At 41.5% G+C, this 24,200-nt stretch overlaps 1 protein-coding gene across 11 annotated transcripts in view; it reads right to left on the reverse strand.

The window, feature by feature from the left end:
- SOX5 (SRY-box transcription factor 5) overlaps positions 1–24,200 on the reverse strand; it is a 657,730-nt gene that overhangs the window by 468,655 nt on the left and 164,875 nt on the right. For all 11 annotated transcript variants that reach the window (XM_054207629.1, XM_054207623.1, XM_054207624.1 and 8 more), the window contains one exon: positions 22,411–22,497. The gene's annotated coding sequence lies outside the window, so the exon portion shown is untranslated. The remainder of the gene's footprint in view (positions 1–22,410; positions 22,498–24,200) is intronic.

The following is a 24,200-nucleotide window of genomic DNA, read 5'->3' on the forward strand; positions in this document are numbered from 1 at the left end:
CAGCCGCTACCAATACGCCAAATGCCAAATCAACCCTGCAAGCTGGCTGGCACAAGCACTCTACAATACTGGCACACACTTCCTTTTGCAGGGGGATTCTCTCTGAAACCCTGTGGCACATCCAAGCATCCCTGCTTAGCAGCTGAGGACCCTGTTTATCCCAGTCACATCAGCAACAGGGTGCCTTGACTGTGTATGCGCTGCCCATTTCATTACGCTTAAATCAAATACAATGATGACACTTCACATTGGTGCATCGATTCCCCTTCCCAACCCAAAGAATCAGTCAGTGCTTTACAATATCTTTGCATCCAGCAACGGAGAAGTATTGCTGCTGTGGAAGGAGAGGTTGCAAATTGCTGCAATGTGAGTAAGAATAACAATAATAACAAAAGAACACCCCCCCCAAAAAAAGAGACATCACTCAGGGGAGCTGAGCAAACTCCTACACCTACAGTTGGCTCCACAGAACATCTATGCCTAACTGGAGCAAAAGGACGGCACTCCTTCACCTCTTGTCCATAAAACCTTCAGTGAGCTGGGGGGAAATCAGGAACATGGAAGGCTGTGCTGACCCTGTCAGGATTCAAACTGGTATTTGATGCTCAAATACTAAATCATTTCCTTTGCTGCCCTTCCTATTTTGTTTTCTGGGTTTTTTTTCCCCTGTGCATGTTGTTCTACCCCATGGCACAATTTTTATTTTTATATATATGTATATATATGTTTAAAGATTTTAGTTAGATATTCACTCAGAGTATAAGACAGCAGGCTCCCTAAATAAGCAATCAAGTAATACTATTTTTAGACAAAGACCCAGAATGAGCATTGAAAAGTCAAGCAGGCTGTACTGAACCAAAGGTGCGTACACCTTTTAGTTCATTTTCCACACTTGTATATTAAGTTCATGGCCAGGTGAATCCCGCCTCCCAGTGTGATACACATCCTCTGCACCTACAGGAACTGTGCCCAGAACCTTCAAGACAGCCCTGAATGCAAGATCAAAATAATACCCCTTTTTCACTCACAGCAGAAAATGGTGAGTCCCTCTTCTGTGACAGCCTCTTTTGAGGGAGTTTTGGAGCATTTCTGAGAAAGACCCATTTCTTGGGCTGCATTGTGTTGCAGTGCACAGGCTAGAGGAGCCTCTAGGGGGATGCTGTGCAGCCGCAGTTGTTCAGAGGTCCTCACATCAGCCCAACATCTGCATACGGAGAACAAGCCCATGAGCTCTTCCCTTGAGATGTGGTGAGGAGCCCAGAGGACCAGGTGAATGTACCAGCAGCAGCCCGTGATGCTGAGGACACGGTCTGCAAAGTTTGATACTACCTGGAGGTCCCAAGGTGCCGGAGGCTCCCTGCCACCTTGCGCAGCCCAGCCGAGAACTGACCGAGGAACAGGTAAGCAACCACTAATGATTTAATTACTCCCTGCCACCGTGTAATGGTCAACTGAGACTGCTCGATTGCAACAAAGCTAAAAACTTTCCTCTTGTAATAGCCTCATGGAGAGAGGGGGAAACTTCGGTCTCTTGTACCCGTACAATACAACCACAAGACACTGGGCTGTCTGCCTCTTCCCACATTACCAAGTTTCTGTTGGAGCAGCAACTCCACCTAACAAATGTAACTTTAACAACAGTAAAACAACCTAATAGCTTAGCATGCCAGGGGGCTAATGTGGTGGGCCATTTAACGCTGCACTAAATAGCCCTGGTTTGATTCTCATTGCCAAGTGCTGAACTGAGAATTGCAACTGCAGGAGCAGTTCCTAATTCATTAGTTAAAGGGGGTCATTGCTCATAGGGTGGGGAAGAGGGAGGGGAAGAGGAAAGAAGGGGGGGAAATATCAGACAACTCTAAACATTCAAAGTCGACAGAAGGTTGCACTCCTGAGAGATGCAGTATTTAGCTGAAAGCCTGACAAAGCTCTGCAGCTGGGAGGCCTGTGGTGGTTTTACTCGACACTAAAAAAGTTGCCATAAGACACTTGTAACCTGTATAATAGGCTTGGTGGGAACGGGGAAGCTGGGAATGAAAGGAAGGTGAAAACATCTTGCTAATAACGTTTCAACTGGCCCTCAAAACCGTACACCATGAAGGCTGCCAGCACAGCAAAGCAGCAGCAAAACAAATAAACTGCCTTCCCATCTACGCTGCCTAAAAAAATGAACCCCCAAAAGAAACCTGATTGCAAAGGAGATCACTTAAAAACTTAAAATGATACAACAAAACAAGCCCAAATTTACAGGGCACCTCTGCAAAGGGAGAGCTTTATTCCTGAACATTAGAACCCTAAACCAACCGTTTTCTCTAATTTCTGCCATCACTCAGATTGGCCTTGAATTACCTCCTGATAGGCCTCCCATGTGCTTGCAGATGAGAGAGTGTAATGGGGATCTGTTAATTAACTAGAAGCAAAGTTGCACGGTGGGGATCAAACACTGGATGCGTCCTAAAACTCCCACAGAGAAGATGAAATGCAGCGCAAACTTTAAAGACTTCCCGTCATTAGCCAAGACCTTGGCTGCTCCTGGCCCAGACCCCTCCTGTTTCGGAGAACAATGAGGACAATGATGGCAGAAATGAAATAGTGCAGCAAGGAACAAAGGAATTAGCTATTTACCCACAGAGAGAGAAAGGAAAAGAGGGGCAGGGGGGAAGGGGGGAAGGGAACTTGCTTTTTTTTCTAGGGTTTCTGTCTACTTTTAATTAATTTACGGCTGCCAGGCACTTGCACACAGAGCACGCCCAGGAGCATTGTGTTAGAGCGCGGTGTTAATACATGTAACATCTACTGTTTACTCCCAGGCAGGAAGGAGAAGGAGCTGGGGCAGAGGGGCAGTGGGGAAGGAGGAGAGGAGATCTTCCCTCTTCACAGCTGCTTGAAAGAGACAGGCAGAGAGGAGCAAAAGGTTATGCCGATCTCTAACTTCTATGAACCCACTTCCATGCAGGCTATTATTATTCTTTAAAAGAGCTTCAGGTAGGGTAGAGCACTGCGGGCAAGACTTGCACTGGGTACCAAAATGAAAGAGGACGGCACTAGGACAGGGACACCCAGGTGAGGTGACAGTGAGCACCACACCAACAGCCCATCAGAAAACGAAGGGCCAGGTTTAACAGGCTTCTTCCAGTGTCCTCAGATCAAGGAGAAGATCTCAGGGTGGAGACCCACAGCCAAACACAGTGCTCTGCAGAGATACCCAGCTGCACTTCACTGCATTTCCAAAGCACTTGCTCTAGCTAATAAGGCTGGCCTCGCAGTGAGGCTAATGGGGCCAGGCAGAGCGCCACACTGCCACAATGGCACTAGTAGCTAGCTTCTTCAGCGGTTCCATAGATAAACACTGCCCTTGACTTCACTGAGCTGACCTGTGCCTACCCCTTGGACACAAGGGCATGGCACCAGACTGGGATCTTACTGGAAAGCCACCTGGAGGCAAGACAGGATACCCTAAAACACCTAAGCCAGCATTATAAGCCTATGTTTGAGAGACTGACTTGAGCACCAAATGACAATTTGCTTCAGTTCACCTTTCATCTAAAAAAAGCTTTGTCAGATGGCTATTTTCATGAAGCCTAAACCCCAGGATGCAAAGCAGCATTGCATTTCCATTGCAAGCCTAGAGGAAAAGGCACAGGGAAGTCACAGCGTTCGAGGAGAGCCCTGCATTAAGACTCCACAGCTCCACCTACGAAATCACCAGACCTCAGAGAGCACAGGGATGGGTGCAGCATGAGCAGCTGAAGGGAACACAGTAATCCTCCTGGGAGGTGCTCTGTGAACATTTCCTTGGGCTTTCGTCTCCCTTGGAAAAAGAACAGAAGAAATAGAGGCTCCCCTGAAAAATACCAGTCTGCAGCTGATCAGATTTATTCTCAGCCTAGACAGTGGCCTTAGGCAGCAACAGTTTCAGTCCGTGTTTTGCACATCACTGCTTTTGCTAGGGAATGGGAACAGGGACAGAGGCTCAGGAGTCCTAAGGCTGGACATGCGCCCCAGGTGAGGATGAAGCATTTACAGTATTTTCTGGTTGCTCAGAAGAATGATGGTGGAGGTGTCAGTCTTTTTCAAAGGTAAGATCAAATGATACTATTATTTATGTTTTAAAACTAAGAGGCATAAACACTCGGTTTCTAGGCTACCTGTTCAGAAGAATCAGCATGTGTTTTACAGTTCAGTGAGAGAGACAAAACCTTCTAGGCTTACAGTTAACAAGACCAAAACAACAGTTAAAAAGCCAATTGCACATGAGGCACATTTGGCTATGTAGGAGAGAAGCACAGAAAACTTCCCCGACATTTGGTCCAGGGCACCAAGCTTGACTGACCATAGGATGAGGGCAGGGGACAGTGAGGGAGTGTCCTTTGATACCATTACTAGCGTCTCAGCACTGTCCTACGTTAGCTAGCTCCAGAGATGGTAAATAGAAATAAGATGAACAGAGGGTTGGGGGACTTGATATCCTGTTTGGGTGCTTTAGAAAGCCAGCTACATTTTTAAAGGGGAAAGTGATGTCTTCTTTTCCAGAAGCATCTCATTCCAGCGCATCATAGTTGAGTTTTCATGTAGTGGGCACCACTCTCTAGTGTTTCCTCCATATCGCTCAAGCCTAACTAAATTCAACTGAAATATCTAGGAGTACATGTCCTGCTCTTTCACTCTTCTCTCTTTCAGAAGCTCTTGCTTCTTCCCGAAGGACTGCTGCTCACTATTTGGAAAGCACTGCTGTCACGACTACTGTGTGTGATTACATTGTCCTCCACCAGTGAGGTCCAGATACCCAGCTGGCACCCCAGGGATGACTGCATCATTTGTGTCTGGGGCCCAATGTGGCCCACATCACTGCAGCATCACTCAAGTGCTGCATCGCCACCTAGCACACCCATCCTTACTGCTCTCCTTTTAAGTAATGCTGCTATTGACGCTTGGCAGTTAGACACGCACATGACCCATCTTGCATTTGGTCAGCCGTGAAAGCTTGTGGCAAAGCTGGGAACCAAGTCTCAGCTCCAGATTAGTATTACTGGGGTGTCCATATTCCTCTTGACAAAGAGGGTTCCCATGCCTTCATTTTAGCAACTGGTGTTTCCTTTGTTTAAAGCTATTGGACTCATCCATGCATGTGACTGTGACATTTGTGTGCACGCAGGCATCGTTTTCTCCATTCTCGTTGCACTGCTCTCTCTCTGGTGATGCTCAGAGAGGCCACAAAAACTGAGCGGTTGCAGGGATTGAACAAGTTGGTGCAGCAGTGAGGAGGTCACTTCAGGTGAGAGCTGAAGCACATTAAGGAGGCAGTCAGCAATAAACCTGCTTACAACCATTGTCTTTTGGGGAAAACAGACATCATTGATTTCAAGAGCAAGTACCACCACCCCCCGCTGCCCGAATTAGAACCAAATCTTGCTCATCTTGTTTATCTTAAGTTTGGACCTTTACTTTTGAAGTGGAAGAAATCTCTTCAAATTTTATAAAGAGAGAGTAAAGGGGATTCAGTTTAAGAAATTTGTTAAAATCTCAAGCAGAACGGGTTAGATCGTAGCTCCAGAGGGAAAACTGCTTTAACATTGCACAAATACATGAAATTCATCCTTACAAAAAGGTCTGAAGTGCAAAATAGCAGACTCCAGGTTTCAAATTCTTTGCTTTTGTGCACCTCTGACAGCAAAATGACTGTGTTAGAATGAGTGATTTTTAAAAATCTCTTTTATTAATTCATTTGGCTTATATCACTGAGAGGAAATCATCCCATCACAAAATCTGCCAAAAGGTTCAGTTATTATTAGCCTCTAAGATGCAAGCTAATTGCTTTCTGTGTTTTTCACCAAAACCAGCTGAGATCCTGAGGTTCACAAAAAGGATACCGCACGTGCTCAGAAAGTCGCCTGTCCTGAAGATTTTTAATTACACATTTGACATTAGTGTTCCCCAGTGTAAAACCTGTGTTATTTGTTAGGCTCGCATCTTACAGAGACTTCAGCAAGCCTGTAACTCCATACACATCAATAATCTTGCTGAAGTTAGAGGGACTATTCAGATGCATAAACGAACATGTGAACTTGCAAAGCCTTTGCAAAATCGGAGCCAGACTGTATCACAGTGAATGCTATAGACAGTTGTTGTCACAACTGCCTGAAATTAAATTAACTTTTAAAAGAAATAGATTTAACAGAAATTTTATGGGAAAATGGTTGGGTCTCTCTTCTCCTCTTCTCTAAAAAATTATCAAAACAGATATCCAAAGACTGTAGTATTGCACAATCCTTCTAGTTTTATGTATCTCCTCCTTCCTTGAAGTTAGTTCAGGCCTGGTAGAAGTCCAAAAAAGCCAAGTGACTTGACTTTTCCTACACCCCAGTAATTCTCTGCTGCCATCATGATTTCTTGAGACAACAGGATGCCAGTACAGTGCGTTTTGAAACAGGCACTCTATGCTCCAGTTTATTCTGGAAGCAGGAGGGACGCTAGGCCAAAGGCTGAAGTTCATCAAGTTGACTCAGCTCAGAGCATGGTCAAATGAACACCAGAGCAGGCTCAAATGAGGGGCGCAGCTCTCATTGCCTGTTATTTTTCTTTTTCCAAAGCAGGACAAGTGTAAATTGATCAATCCTGTCCAATTCCTTTTACTCTGATAGTTCGTCTCTTACAAACACTTGTTGATAAAAAGCTGAAATTAGCTATATAAGTATGTAATATCTAGTAATACTAATACGACACAGAAGAGAATAATGGTACAACCAACTTTTCCAGGGAAAAGCCCAGCACTCCTATTCTTAAGGACGGGCTCCTCAGCCCGATACCGTCCTCCAAGAAGCTGAGGACTCCGCCTCATTCCTCAGCATATGGACCTGCACAGCCAGGCTCCGCGTTTGCTCAAGTAACATACAGAGAAATGAGTGGCATGCAAAGGAGTAATCAGAAGCGATCACGCTTTAAAAAATTAGCAGTACAGAGATCTCTCTGCGTCTGTAACAGGCCAGATTACTATGATGCAAGTCTTACCAATGCTCCTCCCAGTTTCCAATTTACTTACTCCAGCCACAGCCGTTCACCCAAAACTAAGGAGAATGTTTTGCTGGCTGGTCCAGAAGAGAGCCTCTCCTTCCATTTATATCTTCAGCCAAAGCAATGCTATGAAGTTACCAATATCAGGACAGTGTGCTTTATTTTCCTGTAGCACAGACTGTGATAGGCTTGAGCTTTCATCTAAGGTTTTATACGACCCGTATCAATCTCTTACGTTTCAAAGATCTGGATGATAAATTTAGAACTGTTCCTGTTGAAATGAAATAATGGAAATTTCATTAGAGGTGAGCGAACAACATTGCCAAATGAGAGGTCCAGATTTCAGACTGATACGTAATTTCACCCTCCTTTCTCTCCCCCAAAAAGCTTCTTTCAAACCAGCGCATTGCCATGAAAAGTTTCTGTTTTGACAAATACATAAATATATTTGTTTTAACAGAAATATCTGTTTTCTGACAATTTGACAATACTGCTTATAAAACATTGCCATACATTTGCTTCAGCTACACGTGGGCCTAGAGCTAAATACAGACTTCAGTTTCCAGAGTTGTCAGTGCCCACCACCTTACCATCTCAAATGCGGAGGTGAACAAACACGTTAGCATCATGAACCAGCTGATATATGCTGTATGTGTATTTCATGTATGGAGAAATATAATAGAGTACTGCATAACTCCAGTGACTTGTTCGGGAGCTTAATCTTAGCCTGTGTCTCATTTTTATAGGGCTGCTGAAACAAAAAAAAAAAACCACTTACAAGCACGGGGAGAGACTATTAAAGGCAGAGGTCTCTCATATAAGCACAACATGTGATCGGATAATATTGTCTGGATTAGCAGCTTTATAACCTAGCCAAGCCCCAGGGCTACAATTATCTGGTTGCATTAAACTGAAATCACCTGCAAAACCTCACAGTGAATGAGCCCTTGGAAGTGTCTAATCTGCTGGTTCACACTTGCAAGTGAAAGCAAAATTCAGCAATGGTGAAGAGATGAACAAACATCACAGTGCGAGATTTTCCAACTAATGGTTCTAATTTTGTTTCAAAAGGAAGTTCTTTGCATTGCTTTTGGCTCTTGTTCCACATACTTTCCAAATATAACACCATTATAAGCAAAGAATAAGAAGATAAAAGTCACAATAATAGCTACTACCAATTTGCACCTGTACAAAACTTTTAATTTCATTAGTTTTGGGGCAGAAAATTAGTGAGGTCTATTCTAAGGCCACTGCTGTAGGAAGAACTGGATTAGTGGCACACTCCTACAATTCCCTTTGGCCCCCCGACTCTGTTCATAATTTGGAGGTTCTCAAACTACATTGTGATTTTAAAGAGAGACTTTGCAAAAATAATTTACTTGTTCATGTTTCCATTATTTTCTCCTAGTCCTTCACCAGGTTCCACAAAAACAGTTATTCCACAAGCATTTATCTAGTACCTGAAGGTTTTGCTCTATGCAACTTCTACAGCTTTGCAGTCTATCAAACAAACAAAAAAACAACAACTCACAAATGAATAGTTATTTTAAACTCTTTGACCAGCTCTCATTTCAGGCTTTCACTTCTGCCTATCGACCATTTCTTCTGATTATGTAGATGGACATGATGATCGCATACCACCAGCTGTCATACATCGAGATTTACCAGGAGTTTTGCTAGAGAAAAACCATGAATTGACAGATGAAATTATAATCAGGTTACACACATAAGGAGGAAACCATAGATAAGAAGTTCAAAATTGTGTGGTCCTGCAGGTTGCCTAAAAGATTGAGAGTGCTCTGTCCTAGAAGTGGCAATCACCTGGGGCATGTAAGGAGAGTCCTATATTTTAGGATAGCATATAGACAGTGAGGTACCTCTCAGCCTTCTGCACATCTATGAGCAGAAGTCACTTCTTAAAAAGAGAATTTTTGTATAAATTTAGAATCATCAATAAAGTCACATGGGTGGACACCTAACACTCATCAGGTAAGGGAGAGTGGTGTAGTTTTGCGACGTATCATAGTACAAGAAGCTCTGCTAAAAAGCCAATAAAAAGACAATAATGACAAAGAAAGTGACATTTGAAGAACTACTCAGGTACTACTGTGTGGGAATTAATGGTACTATTTTTACTGGTGATCTCTGCAAATCTTCAGCTCCTCTAGGCTGGAATATGCAAGTGTTCCCACTTCTAACTAAATTAATTTTCATGCAAAGTTTAGAGACAATCTGGAAGATGTTCTTTAAAAACTAACAATGAAATTTGCAATAACTTAAACTGAACTAATTGATTTTGGATTTTATCCACGTTGGAAGATATTTTCTGATATAGTGGTGGGGAGAAATGTTTAACGTGGATATGACTGGTAAATGCTACTACACTTTTATACTAAAACCAATTTTTTTTTGGTTGAAAATTAATTTCTTGCCTGAAAAGGATTAAAATAATTTTCTTTTAAAGGAGCCTTCACTAGATTGCTGTTCTATCTATACTGCACCATCCAGTTGTGTATTTATGTCATGACTTGCAAAAGCTTTTCAAAGCACTACTAAATGTGCTTTGAACAGATGGGGAAAGGTAATGCATGCCATTTTGTCAGCACAGACACACGCTGATTCTGACGCAAAAAATGACATAGTAGTATATTGATTTTACATACATTTCCATATGCTTAAATAACTTTAGACTGTATGTTACTGAAGCATTTATTTTGAGATAACAACACCGCTTAAACTTAGGTTTTTTTTCATTTATCTTCTTCTTATCAGAATCCATATTTCATTCCAAATATATCTGGTTGGGTATGCAGACAACAAAGAAAAAAAGAAAAAGAAAAGTCAACCTTCCCATCAACCAACATATTGACAAAACAAATAATTCCTAAACAATATCAGACTTCAAGGCTTGCATAGCTGCCTAGCTGATTTTCTGGCTATTTCAGCCCACCTCACATCTTCCTCATAGTCTTTGGTGTGCTGACCCCTTCTTTCCTCAGGTCCACATATTTACAGACTCCATTTCTTACTCCCCAAACGAGCATTCCTATTTTGTCGCACTTGCCATTTGCTACCTCAGTAAGGCAGAAAAAGGAAATCTGCAATTTATTCTCTCCTGAAAGGTTCAATGCCTGCCCACAGAAGGGGATGTCTGGAGCAAATAACAGGCGCCTGTCACCGCAGGGAAGAGCCATGCTCCGGCTGCTGCAACAAGTTCCATCATACCCATTTGTATGCATGCTCCCAACTTTACCAAAAGCAATAGTGTTGTCCTCTGCTTCTGCCAGGCACTTATTCAATTTTCTTTCTCTTCCACGGTTCAGTACTACTCTTTCCCTTTTGCTCTCTCTGTATTTCTGACCTGAACTTTATGAGGAAAATAACACATCTCATCTAGACTAGAAAGGAACAGTTCAGTTTAGGTCAAGCTTAGCTAGCGAGACCCTCAGCTAACTCTGTGGCTCAAATGCAGCTCAGCTGGATACGGTTGCAGCAACAGCATTATCCTCTGTTTAAAATAGAAAAGAGTGATGGAGGCAGATGGGCTAACTAGTTGTAGCTAAGCTCATCCTAACCATTACTACCCAGTCACCACCCCGAAGAGAAAGGCAGCAACAGAGACATGTGAGCCAGCGGGTTCACAGTCTAGCAAAGAACTCCACGGGTTAGGTAAACCTGGGTAATTTTATCACTCAAGAAAGTTACTACCAGATATAAGAAATTCAGCATTTCAGAGACTTGTAACTTGGGAGCTGAGCTTTCCATCGAGACAGTGGGAAGAATATTTTTAATAAAAGCAAAACAACTTATTTTTTCTCTCAGCTTGGGTACAGCTGAGCCATTTTGGCTGAAAAATTCTTTTCTTTTTTTTTTTTTTAAATGTCTGAGGCAAACACCCAAAATGGAAAATATCAGCCAAAGCTGAAATCATTTGGCAAAGACATAAACAGCTGAAAAGAGAGTTTTAGGATGGAAAGCATCAAGCAGTCTTCAACACAGTCGTAACTTCCCATACCTCCTACTGCCTTTTTCCCCACGTTCCTGCAATGGTCAGGAGCACTGGGCTTCCCGCCAGTGCTTGTGACGGGCAGGAGCAGTCCCCAGCTTATGGGGCAGGTTTCACCCCCAGAGCTCCCTGCTATACTATGCCACTGAAGCCCATGACCAAATAAGTCGAAGAGGGATAACTACAGATGTACAGAAGTTAGCAGCAATTTCATATCTATGACAATAAATAAAATCACAGGAAATTAATGAAGGTTATATGCTATCAATATCCATGCTAGGAGGAAGAGCTTGACAATCCAGTAGGTTATTTCCAGACACAAGTTCTTAAATAGCCATAAATACATCAAGAGTTTTAAGAATACTTCCTAATAGGACATTTCCAAAGGTACATAAAATGCTACGGAGAATAAACCAACATCCATCTGGTAAAGAGGAATCCTGTGAAGGAAGACTGATTCTGGGGCTTGGGGATCTTCCTTTGAACCACCTGACCTTGGATGCTGTTGAAAAGGGGCTGCTGAGCTCGACAGACACCAGACACGAGTCAACACAGCAAAGCCCTCAGCGCAGACTATCCAGCAACAGCAGCCAGACACAAACCCCAGGGCCAGGATTCAGCCTCCTGAATCCCACCTTTATTTGTAATGTGTATATACCTACTGCAGGTTTTGGGTAAAGAACATGCCTCATTTTTACAGGTAATTGTTCGCCTTGAGCAAGTGCAGCTTACAATCACTGGAGGAAAAGATTTACTTTAGTGAATTAAAATCATGGGGTTATTTCACTAGAAATGCAAGGAAGCACAAAGCTAAAAAGATTAACGAGTAAATATTTTATCTTTTCTCTCTTTTTAACTCAGTGACATGAAAGCTCAAGACACTTATAAATACCAAATGAGATTTCACAAGTTTGCATGGTTGGGTTTTGAACAGAGAAATATTTTGGGGTGCAAGCCACATACTCTGTGTTAAGGAAAAAGGAATTAAAAAAAAAAAGTTGACCATAACCTGAGGCCTTGGCTCCAGCCAAGTGCATGTTGTTATGAAAGCAAGGTGCTCCACACGATCTAATCATAGCACTAAACCTTGTTACAAGCCCTTTTACAGCTCCAATATCTGGGTTACATGGAAACACGCTGGAGAGCCTCCTTGTACTATGAAATAAATGTCATTCTGACTGGCATCCTCTCTTCCAGCGAGTAATTTCCCTCCACTGATAAATCGATACAGCAAAAACAAATGAGAGTGCACAATGGGCACATTGAGGATTACATTTTTATTCATTTCAGAGCCCCTGCAGCAGAGTTTTTTAAACTCAATAGCAGAAAATGATGCACTTGAGCTGACGGGGGGAAAAAAGGAGATAGTGCCTGAGAGAGGAAGAGAGAAGGAAAAGAGCAAGAAAGGAAGAGAAAGAAAGAAAGGGGAGGGTGGGAAGAAAAATAATCTCAGCATTTAAAATACAAGTCTAGATTTTAAAATGTCTGAAGTTCGAGATGGTTTTGTGTCTAGTGAGCATTTGGTTTGTCTCATTTCTAAGTTATTGCTGTTTGTTACAGCAACAATAATTTGCCTTTTTTCTCCTCCCTCCCTTTTAAAATTTTGATCCTAACTATTCCATGTTTTGTTTCAAGGAGCTCTTCTCATTCCTTCCATCACAGCATCTGCACTCATACAAATGGGACACCATCAGCACCATCCACATCTATAACGTCTTGTACCAAAACAGTTATGTCAAAAGGCATACATTTGCTCTAGCGGAGATGTAACTACAGGAAAATGCAGCAAAACATCTATACTTCAGAGTTTCAGCATCCAGTGGGGTCAGGAGAGATATTTGCAGTGACCTGTAGCAGGTTCCGACTCAGTCCCAAAGTAAACAAGACCCAGCCTGCTCACCTTTAATTATACACGTGTGCCCCTGAAACTTAAGGTTTCAGTCTTTTCTATTTATGGAGCAGAAGTGAAAAGAGCAAAACCGCTTTTTCCCTTGGGGCATTCAGCCAAAGAGGGAGCAACCATGGATTTACTGAGGTGCAGACCCAGAGGCAGGAGCCCGAGGTGTCAAGAAACTGCTTGTCAAGACCAGATCTAAAGAGAAACTGAAGGGCACATCGGGATACCAGTAGTATTCGTGAAACCCTCAGTCTTCACCCACTGTCAGCAAAAGGCCAGACCGACAGCTCCAGAGACTGGAGACCTCAGCACGTCTACAGGAGACCTGGAACCAGGTCAGTCAAGGAGTTGCTCAGGGCAAGACGCCACACATTACAGCGTAACTCTGACTTGAACATGACCCGCACTAAGGGCAGGAAATCCAGAGAGCACGCAGCCCTGGTCCCTGAAGAGGGACTACCAGCACATGCAAGCAGGGCTTTTGATTCATCACTACGTAACTAATAGGAACCGGACCAAGGAGACAAAACATTGCACATTTACTGCCATGTGACTGCTGGTTTGTGGCCACTTTCAACAGTGCCATGGTCTAGGTTTGAACAAGCAACCTCAAGGTGAGGGGCTGTTGTATCTCATTACTAGTTCCCCATGTCTCATTAAATTTGCATTTATTTGGTTCTCACTGTTAGTGGTTCCTACAATGACCAGCTAGAAATTACACAGAAATGTGCCTTTTTTTCTGTCTTTTCACACTCTTCCCCCTCCCTTTTTATTTTTTTAAGCCGAAAGGCCGTAGCACAACAGCAACATAATGCAAAGTGAAATCCTTTTACAACCCTGGGAAGGCCAAGATGTGTGCCCAATAAATGTAAGCAGACATGATATCCTTTATAATCACAGCAAGATGAAGATGTGAACTGAATAAATGCTTTAAAAACATCATAGATTCTATTAGATGCAAAAGATTGAAGCGTTAGGCACCTTTTAGCTCAACTTTCATTTAATTTACTGCTTGCTGTACTATAGTCTAAAGGGAGTGAAAAAATCCTCTCTCTAATTTTTTTTTCCTTTTCATGAGCTGACCAAGGAGATGAAATCTGGGTACTTTAATTACCATTCAGAGCCAAAGGCCTGGCCTTTGATATGGAAATCCCACTTCAACTCCAGCTTGCTGCTGCCTTTCCCTGTCCCCTTCTCCTTCCAATCTCCCAACATGAATTTTAAGTAGTCTTGTCAACACCTGACCGTGAAAGCTAACAGAAGCCTGTGCTGCTAAGTTGGTGCTGTTGGTAATTTTTTAGGGTTTTTTTAAATTATTATTATTTTAGGAGGGAGGGATTGGGGGCAGGGGGAGGGGGAGGAGGTGGGTTAGAAATTGGCCAAACCTAAGTGACCAGATCTCAGCGCCTTCTCATTCGGAGCGAGCAGTGCAGCGTGGCCCAGCTGCATGCAGCAGCTCACATTAAAGGGTAAAAGAAAGAAGAAGAGGGGGGGGAAGGAACGGATGAAAGCTGTCATGTACAGTTACCCTGTTATTGTCATCTGCCTGCTGCATGACTCCCAGCTTTGCTATAATTATTAATTGCACTTGTCAACTGTCATTAATTCCTCTTTAGCATCCCTGTCTTGGAGTAATTAGACAGAACAGCCTCACTGCACTCATTGTTTTGAGAGGCCCCTGAAAGAGCCCAACGGGCTCTGCAAAGAGACAACCATCATTAATACAATAGAGCACCTCAGCATTAACCCTTTCAAAGGTGTAGAAATCAGAAGCCATCGGCTCTCCAGTCTCACAACTTACAGTTGCTAGACTTGCCTTTCCCTGTTCCTTCGGAAGGCTCCCGTCCAATGACTCGGAAACAGCTGGAGGCTTCAGGTGCTTTAGTTTGGGGGATGCTGCAAGGAGGCCTAATTTTCCAAGGGTGGGGACTCAGCGCTCCCCAGCTGTCAGTCAAGACATTGTCCTCATCTTATGTACCCTACTCTGAAGAGGAAGGCACAAAACACTGGACTGTAAGAAATTATCCTCTTCAAGTTTTACCCCAAAGTTTGCAGTTGCTCACTGAAAAGCAGCTGCGGGATGGCAGTATTTGGCACTCGCTTTCCCTTCCTTACCTTTGCAGAGGGATTCAGAGCGCTTGTTCTGACTGTGTCTGCTGAGAACCCGGTGCAAGACCACAAAGCCCAGGTTCACTATGACTGCCTCCATGCTTGTCTTCCACAAGACCCCCCACGATATGCTTCTCCTGTCCATATTATGCACTCCAGCTGTCCTGAAATTCTCCAATTCCCAACCGCAGTTATCTCCACCGCTGTTACACAGGTATAAGCAATAACCACAATCTGCCTTATGCTTGGCATTTACTTGGTGGCTGTGCAGACAATGCATAGCAGGGAGTAGGACTCTCTTTATTCTCCCAGATTTGCAATGCTAGAAAGTATAAAAGCTCATGTATGTGGAAAAGGTACAGGAAGAAGGTGTAATTCTGAGTCTATAAGCAAGGGACCAAGTAACAGAGTGGGACAATACTGCATTTGTATCAGCAATCTTGAGAACAAAACTGCACTTGCCATTGGAAACATCAAGCTGCTATCGAGCAGGGGGAAAGCGTTCACTCTCTTAGTTTTACTCTTCTACCTGACTATATAATGGTGGTTAGGGGAGGAAGAAAAAGAAATTAAAAGAAATGGGGAGGAACTACAGCAACCTGTTGCTGCAACAGGGAAAATCTCTGCAGTTCTACTCTTAGTTTACTGCTTAGGTTTACCACACTATATTCGTCTGCAGCTAGTCTACTCACTCGTATCATTGTTTTAATTATAATGCTACAATTCAGAGTTCTCAAATCCAGAAGGAAAACCAGCCAGGCAATAGCCAGACTTCATTTTACTGCTGCTTGGGGACACTCTGAGGAGCTCCAGTGCCATCAGACAGACCTGCGTAAGAGCTTGGGAAGACAATAGTGCACAATCACACCCTCAGTCCCACAGCCAGGAGTAGAGGGAGCACAGATTTTTTTCCTCTAAAATCCCAGGAAAGACTCGTATTCACACTAGGCGAGCAGTTTGCCAAACCTGGTCACATCAAATAACGTCTTCAGCAACAGTATCCCTTAAACAATTTATTTTAAATAAAACTACACAGTCCTGGTTTAAGATTTAAACCTAGAATACTGAAAATAAAAAGGAAATTTCTTCTCCCTGTCTGCTAGCCTACCTATAACAAGAGAACTTTAGGAAAATATTTTTTTCCATTCAATTTTGCCTGTCTTTTCAATGCTTGCCCAACTCAGACCATCAAAGCCACAAATTAATGAAGAAAATATACTCCAAAACAGAGTTTCAAAGTCATAAAATGTTAAAGAATTTTTTTCAGAGTTTCACCTTCTTTGGATTTAGCTTAGTGGCTTGTGATTTACTGAAATAACTGAGAGCTTTGTATAAAGCCATGTGGAATATATTTATAGTACATATAGAACCAGAAAAATCTTTCATAAGCATATCCATCAGATTTTTGGCAGTGTGCGTCCTGCATCAGAAATACGAATTTGGCCATATATCTGATCAGCAAACACTTCTTTGCCTTTTTCTATTGCGGCTATAGTCAACCAATGCAAAAATTAGAGTGTTTTTTTCAAAACAGGGCCCAGTTCAGCTGCATGTTAAGTACCATCATTGATTAAATCCCTTCTGCATTTTTTAAAGATGGATTTCAGTGTCCCACAAAATTGGCCCTGTCTTTTATAACAACTCAGTTGACAGCCAGATCCTCCTGTTACCTTATTAGTGAGAAGGTCTACTAAACCACCTTTCAGTTGCACTCAAGGCCAAGCTTATCTAAAGGCCAGATTCAATAAAGTATATGCATATTATTATAAATTTCTGAACAGACGGTGATGCTGGTTCCTCAGATAAATAAACCAAATAATTCTATTTTACTTTGCTAATGCTAGATGTGTATTTTACCTTCTCAGATAAGTATGCTCTTGGGACAGATGTAAACCAATCTTGACTGCTGTCTGAGAAGGCACCCTAGGATGAAGCTGGCTGAATTTACTGATGATTTCAGGTCTTCGGTGTAATCTGCTGAGTCATTTCTGGGATTCGGCCAGAAGCTACGCCATTAGCACTGGTTAGGCTACTTCAAGAAGGTGAAAAACAATAGGTGGCTAACAGCCATTTCAGTGTGAATTCACAGCCTTTCTGCAGTGACCTTCTATCACCAGTATTTTGATGCATGGTTGGGAAGTTTTGCCAATTTGAAAGTGCAACTCGGTGGCGAGCAGCTCTTTATCAAACAGATTCAGCTGCAAATCCATGCATTCCTCTAACCCTTAATGCCTGACCCCCGTGTACAGCGGATATTCCCAAGTCATCCTGAGCCCACGTTTTCTCCTCCCTCCCCTTTACAGTTCACACTAGCTAAAAAAATAAAAAAGGCAATTAACAAGAGTAAAGTGCATACATGTGCACAACCTTAAAAACACACCAATATCATTAGAGATAATAAATTCTCTGTTCTGAAGTCTCTCCAATGAAGAGTGTTCAAGTGATGATTAACCAACAAGCTAAGCATTCATCTGCGATCTCAGCCCATTTTGAATGGTTTTTGCCCAAGGCAAACTAAAGCAGAAGATTAAAAAACCCCTCCCGAACGGATTAAACACCCAGTTAAATGACCATCTTTGAGGTCATTATAGCAATAAGTAATATCTATATATACACAAATATATTATCTATATAAAGAAAGAGAAAAAAAACAAACTTAGACAGTCCTTCTCCAGAGGATTACTTCAACACTTCTGACTTCAGAGAAATTGAAACTGATTCTCCTAAGCAAGCAGCTTTAACCTAAATCAGAACTCACCTCTCCGCCAATCAGAAAGAAGCTTTTTCAAAAATTTATACTTCCTAATAGTTATATGGGCCTTAATCCTCTTGGAAACAGTTTTAGGTCATTATTCCAGGAGTTATTAGGTTGGAAAACAGCTTCTAGGCAAATGATGCTATTCACAAACCTTTTACACCAGAAATAATGGTTGGATTATTTCTGCCTCAAAAGTAGTCTTGAGGTCTGATTTCTGATTTTCTTTATATCTGATGTTCCTGAGAAAAGACACAGCTACTTGCTGTTAAATAACTAATAATAATAATGAAAATTTTAAGTACGTAAAAGTAATTTTATAAAGATTATAATGGCAGCAATGACAGTAAATTTGGATTTTAAGTGAAAGTAAAAAATAATGTTTTAACTTTTGAGTTCCAATGCTCTTGTACGTTTTCAAGGGCAACCTGAATACTTTGGTGCTTCCCCAAAATACCAGTTTCAAAGGGCTTTCACAGATCTTTTTTTTACCCCCCATGTTCTCTAGTCTTATTCTTTTTTCACATCCATTGGTGTCTCACAGCAATAAAGAAAAAAAAAAATAAGCTATTGAAGTCTGCTGCTTGCAGCAGTTGAGAGAAGGGTGACCACACATCCTTGAGTCTGGCAGTACCCCCGTTTCCAGGACCTCTGAGAGCACTTGCTGTCTCCACCAAAACTTATGCTTTGCCTTCATCTGCCAGCGCTCTGCAGAGTAGGCTGACCACAGACTCATTAGGCAGCTGAGCTCACAGAACTGGCATCAAGTAATCAAAATACTCTTGAATTTGAAAATACAAAGTTATCTATTCCATTTTTTAAAGAAGTAGATGGGAAATAAGGAGTTCAATACCTCCCCCACCCCAGAGAGCTTCCTCCTCCTTTTTCCAAAAAAAAAATTACCACAATATACATATGAATTTTCAGAAAGACCAGACAGATATTTAAAGACATCATTACCGACAGAAGCCAACTTATTCCTCATATTACATTTTTCTCAACACTTGCACATACAACAGGAAGAAAAAGACAACCCATCACAGAGCTAGATCGAGTTGGTTTTGCAATCCTGCCACCAGTTACTACAGCTGTGCAGGTCTAGATCTTTAACACGTGCACCTAACAGAGACCGTGGGGTTGGCGCATGCCCAAAGTAGCCCCAGGAACAGGGAGCCCACAGCATTGTGAGCACTTCTGCAAGCCCCTCCAATCTCCTCTCTCTTGGTTTTTAGCATCAGCAGAGTATACACAGACATCCCGAGAGTCCAGTCCAAAAGATTTAAGTCCCAAAGGCTCTCCTGAAAAGCTGGCCACTCCTCCATTTCAGAGTGCAAATCAAATGTAGAACAAAAAAAAAAAAACAAAAACCAAAACAAACAAAAAAACCCCAACCCTGACAACAAGCCCATACAAATTAACCTGCGCTACACTGCGAACTTTAATTTCTTTCGAGCAGATCAAACGCTGAAATTTCAATGCCGATTGAAATTGGATTTACCCTCAGGATTTACCCCTTTCACTTTTACATATAGCTGTATATGCACATCAAGTACCCACAATCTTGTTTTTCCTCAAAGAAAATAATTTAATTAAAAACTTAGAAACCTGCTTGCTGTAAATTAGTTATTAGTAAATTGTCATCCATTAATTCTTACCCTGAAGATGGCAATTCTGTTCTTTGCAGAACAAGGAGGTCATAGTGGGAGGTAAAACTTCAGCATCACAAAAACAGCAGCACAAAAAGAGCAGCAGCATCTCTGACTAAATCCTTCACTAAGGAAGTGATATCACAGAATCTGGTGGCCAAAGGATTCTGTGGTATCACTTTCTAAAGTATATTAAAAATGTATTAATTTGCCTAGATGGCAACTTCATCGTCATTGCTCAGGAAAAATCCAAAAACCTACAGGAAAGGCCTTCTGAGGTAATCAAAAGCTAAAGAGACATAACATAATTAAACAGAAGAAAAGAAAAAGAATTGTTGCATTTGTTCTCCTTAGTTATATTAGGAATAAAAAACAAAACTAATGTAATAATGTATCCCAGCAGTTCAAATCTTCTAATTTATGTAGAATGGATTATTACTTAGACAATCTGACCCTGGGCAAAACTTCCTCAGTTGAGAAGATTTACAATCTAATTATGCAGGAAGTTCTGCTGAGACAGTTTGGGTGCAATGGTCTTCTATTACATTAGCTTAGCTAAAATTGCTGCTTCTTCGCTTGCTTGGTGTTCCAAGTACTCACATGAAAACAGAAAATCTTTCATTCGCATCCTTTATTTCCCTTTAGTTTTTCTCACCATTACCGTATGCAGAAGCACTCGTCCTCAGCTGCAAATAGCAGCAAGGGGCTGAGGTTTTTAACAGCAAACTATGAGTTGCCTTTCAGGCTTCTGCTTTGGCCCCTGTTTAGTGAACTGACTTTAAGAAGGACCATCAAAGTGCTTTTCATAATTTTTACAATGATAGTTGCTGGATTATTGCTCCCCTCCATTACTGCAAATGCCCCTATAGAAAGCCTGAAGCTGAAATCTGTTCCCGTACACTTTCTTTTTCATCCTGCATGTAGAAAACTAGTTTATTTTTTTAGGGTGGCTCAGAGATGTTTTGCTGCTGTCTCAGACACCTGAATATTTTTAGCCATCTATTTCATTAGATCAAAAAAAGATCCCTCAACACATACAAAAATAGCGAGAGCTTTACAAGCCTGTAGAGAAGATGGGAAACTTGGGTCTAACCTAATCCAAAGTATTTGCCCCCCCTAGATATATTACAGTGTATTGATACAGTTGAATATACAGACATGTCCTATATTAACATAGATGGAGAAATCTGTGCCTTTTTTTATTTACAGTAAGTGTTTTGATTTCAAAAGGTCAATGGATCATGTCATGGCCTTCAGTCTTGATAATTACCATGTGTAGTAATGCACATTTTTATCTACAGGTGGCAGACCTTTTAAAATCATCTTCAATCAAATTCATTAGACATTTTTGTTGATACCACCACCCACATTAAAAAGTAAGAATCTGCAGCATAAAGTTCTAATTAATGCTGTTCAATTTAGAGGACAGATTTGTCAACAAAGTGGCTCAATTCTCAAAGGCTAGTGACCCCTCTCAGAATGAGAGCCTTAAAAGAAAAAAAAAAAAAAGAAATAAGTTGCCCAGTACATGGTAAGCTTTCATTATTTAAAAATCATTCAGCAGCTCAGCAAAGGATTTCTTTTTTTCTCTAAATTAGAAGTTTCACTTCCTTGATTATTAAGCGCTGGCTGGTAAATTAGTGATTTCTTCTTTGATAAGCTTACTTAGAAGAGGAAAAAATAAAAGAATGTCAAAACTGACTTCTGGCAGTTAGAAAGAGAAAAGTGAATCATAAAACTTTTTTGTATCTGAATGAATCATTTTAAAATACCATGACTTCGACTTGTCATCTTATATGCATGTCTAAGGCCCCACTACAAAGCAGAAGAGCACTTATTTACACCAGACTATTATCATTCAATCATATAATCCTGCTTTCAGACTTACTTAGAATTTTTTTCCCAAAAGAACAGTGGAATCGCCCTCTGCATGTGGACAAAAATCATACTGAAATCAAGAAGGCTGTCCCAGGGTTTCATCTGAGAGTTGGCCCTAAATCCTCAGTTACACCGGCCCTGGCACTCTACTGCCTTCCACACCTTTTGATCACTTCCACCCATGAAAACTAGACATAGGTGTTACCTGTCACTGTGGCTACATTTCTAATCCTGACGTGACAATTGCCACTACCCTTGCAAAGGCACTAATTATACCAGAATACATGACTATGATAGAAACCTAGTCGAGCTAGGTGAAGCCTAACCCTAGGACAAACTCATCACACTCAACAGCATTTGATGTATTTAACTCTTCCTAAGATCCACAATAACAAGACAAAAACCACACTACCAAAAGGAGGTGCTTGTCTTTGAAACCTTAATTCTGCAAACATTTACTGTTCACAGCAATGAGGTTAAGTACAAAGACTACTACAGGATAGAGCAGACATATTGGGAATTACCTGCATCTGAGTCTCCTGTCAGGCCAACAACAACTTTTAACCAGATTGCTCCCCATCCACTATCGCTAACTGCAAGAAATGTCATTCTATAAAGTATTTGTAAAAAATTAGTACTTGGGATATATATACTTACACATCAATACTACTAAAATATTGCACATATATCCACAAGTTTATAGTAATTTAGGGAAATTTCTTTATCTTGACAGTAAATTAAAAAAAAACCACAAACCAAACCCAAAAATCTTTTACAGTTATCTTTTTGGGGGTTTTGAATAGATTGAAATAGAACTGCAAAGCAGCTTGAATGAGTAACAGAAAGTATAGATAAACTTAAAACGTTGACACCAGGAACACACACGCTGGAGAATATCCTTATTTACTTGCTGATATATGCCTACTCCTCCCCCTCCTCCCCAGTCCAAAAGAGTGGGTGAGAAAAATTGTGTACACTAATGTCTTTTGTGGTAACCTAGTAACCTTCTCCTTTTTCTCCATAAGCTCTTCCTTCATACCACACTCTTCCATATTGCTAGCCCTCCAGAGTAATTGCCGTATGTCTTTATATGATTTTGTTTTCCTACCCAATGCAGAGGAGTTGGGGTTATTTTCAATCTTCGTAAGCTTGTAAACAGGATCAAACAGGAACCCGGTCATCAGCAAGAGGAAGGCTAGAAAAATAAAAGCAAATGCATATCAACAATTTTATTCTAAAAAGAAAATACATCCAAAACATGAAACAAAAGCCTGGGCTCTGCTAGACATCCTCCTCCCCGTTTCTTTTCCTTTAGTTCATGAACTCTTTTTTGCAGAACAGAGGCTGGTGTAAATTAATGTGTGACCCAAAACATATCACATGGAAAAGCTGCCACAGAAATATGTAATAGCAAAAAAAAAAAAAAAAAGGAAAGAAAATAAAAGTAGACATTATTAGAACTAAAGTGGTGCCTCTTATCATGATAAATCAATAAGAAGACTGAACTAGAAGAAAGATATGGCTATATATTCCTGTTTCTCTTGAGTGTTTAAGCAGCTAACCTACACTCACTGATTCTTTTTTTGCATCACCAGCCTAACATGCTTGCATGATTAGCCCGTTTAGCATGGTTAGTGGTGCGAGTACGTCACTGGGAGCAAGAAGCCCTCTGCATTTGCCTCTGCTCTCAGCTGTCACCCTGCGAGCAGCAGGGTTACTCACACGCTTACTCCGTGACTTAGACCCCTGCCTCAAGGCTCTCCAAGCTGCACCTGAGCTTCCTGCACAGGTGACGGAGTGGCATCTCCCCCAGGGATGCCAAAGCCCAAAACTTCAACGACTAACATTAGACAGCATGACTGCCCAAATCCCACCGCGTCCTCCACAGTTCAAAAGCTGTGGCTGCTGACGTTGTGTCCCAAAGTCTTCAGTCTGTTGGTAGAGGGGGGAAGAAGTGTTTTGTGGCACAAGGTGTCAACATGTTGGACGCATGAGGCAGGAGCTGCGACCCCTCTGCAGAGGCCCATGACACTGTTGCATGGAAGAGCACAACCGTGTTGTTTGACCTAGCTGGTCCTGCCTAGCCATAGGCGCCCCATTACCAGCTTTGTGCCTCAGTTTACCTGGCTGCAAAACTGGGAAAATAAGTTCTATGTGACTCCCAAGTGCACATCAAAGCAGTGATTTGATAACATAAATACTCAGTTATTTAGCTGGATCGCATGAACACAGTTGCATAAGCAAATCTGAGACCATAGTTGTGACGTGACGCGACGCATCGAATTCACACAAGCCCTCACCATTTCAGGTGTGAAGCGGCTGTCCTTTCAGTCAGGTTTTGCATCCCTAAGCTGTGTTATTAATATCAGTCTAGTCTAACTGAAACAAATTATTTGTAGTATGAAATGCACATATGAATAAAAATAATTAGGAATTTATTTTATTTAATTTTTAAACTACAAAACATGCACCCAACCAAATTCTGCAATCAGCAACCTCATTATATAAAACCAGGCACTTTTCTACTGGTTTAACTTGATGGAATTACTTTGCCAGTCCTAAAGCTCTGAGAGCGCTCTGTGAGAAGCAGCAGCACATAAAAAGACTACCACCAAGAGCAGGTTGGTGCACGAGGTTTTAAAAGGCAACCATCCCTGGTTCATACTGAGCTCTGCATGCAGGCAAACTTTGTGAAGATAAACCTCCACTTCCTATATTATTTTTGATCAGATGAGCAAACAGAAGTGCATTCTCTATATTTTGTATAGAAATTTCCGCAAACATAAGGTTCTGCTCTTAGTAAGATTAATATCTCTGTGGGCTTTTCAAATAAAGCTATATTGAAGGGGAAAAAAAAAAAAGTCAGTCTTCAGTGAGGATACGTCATCAAAATTTCCT

The sequence above is a fragment of the Rissa tridactyla genome, chromosome 1 (genome assembly GCF_028500815.1).
Source record: "Rissa tridactyla isolate bRisTri1 chromosome 1, bRisTri1.patW.cur.20221130, whole genome shotgun sequence".
NCBI classification, from domain to species: domain Eukaryota; kingdom Metazoa; phylum Chordata; class Aves; order Charadriiformes; family Laridae; genus Rissa; species Rissa tridactyla.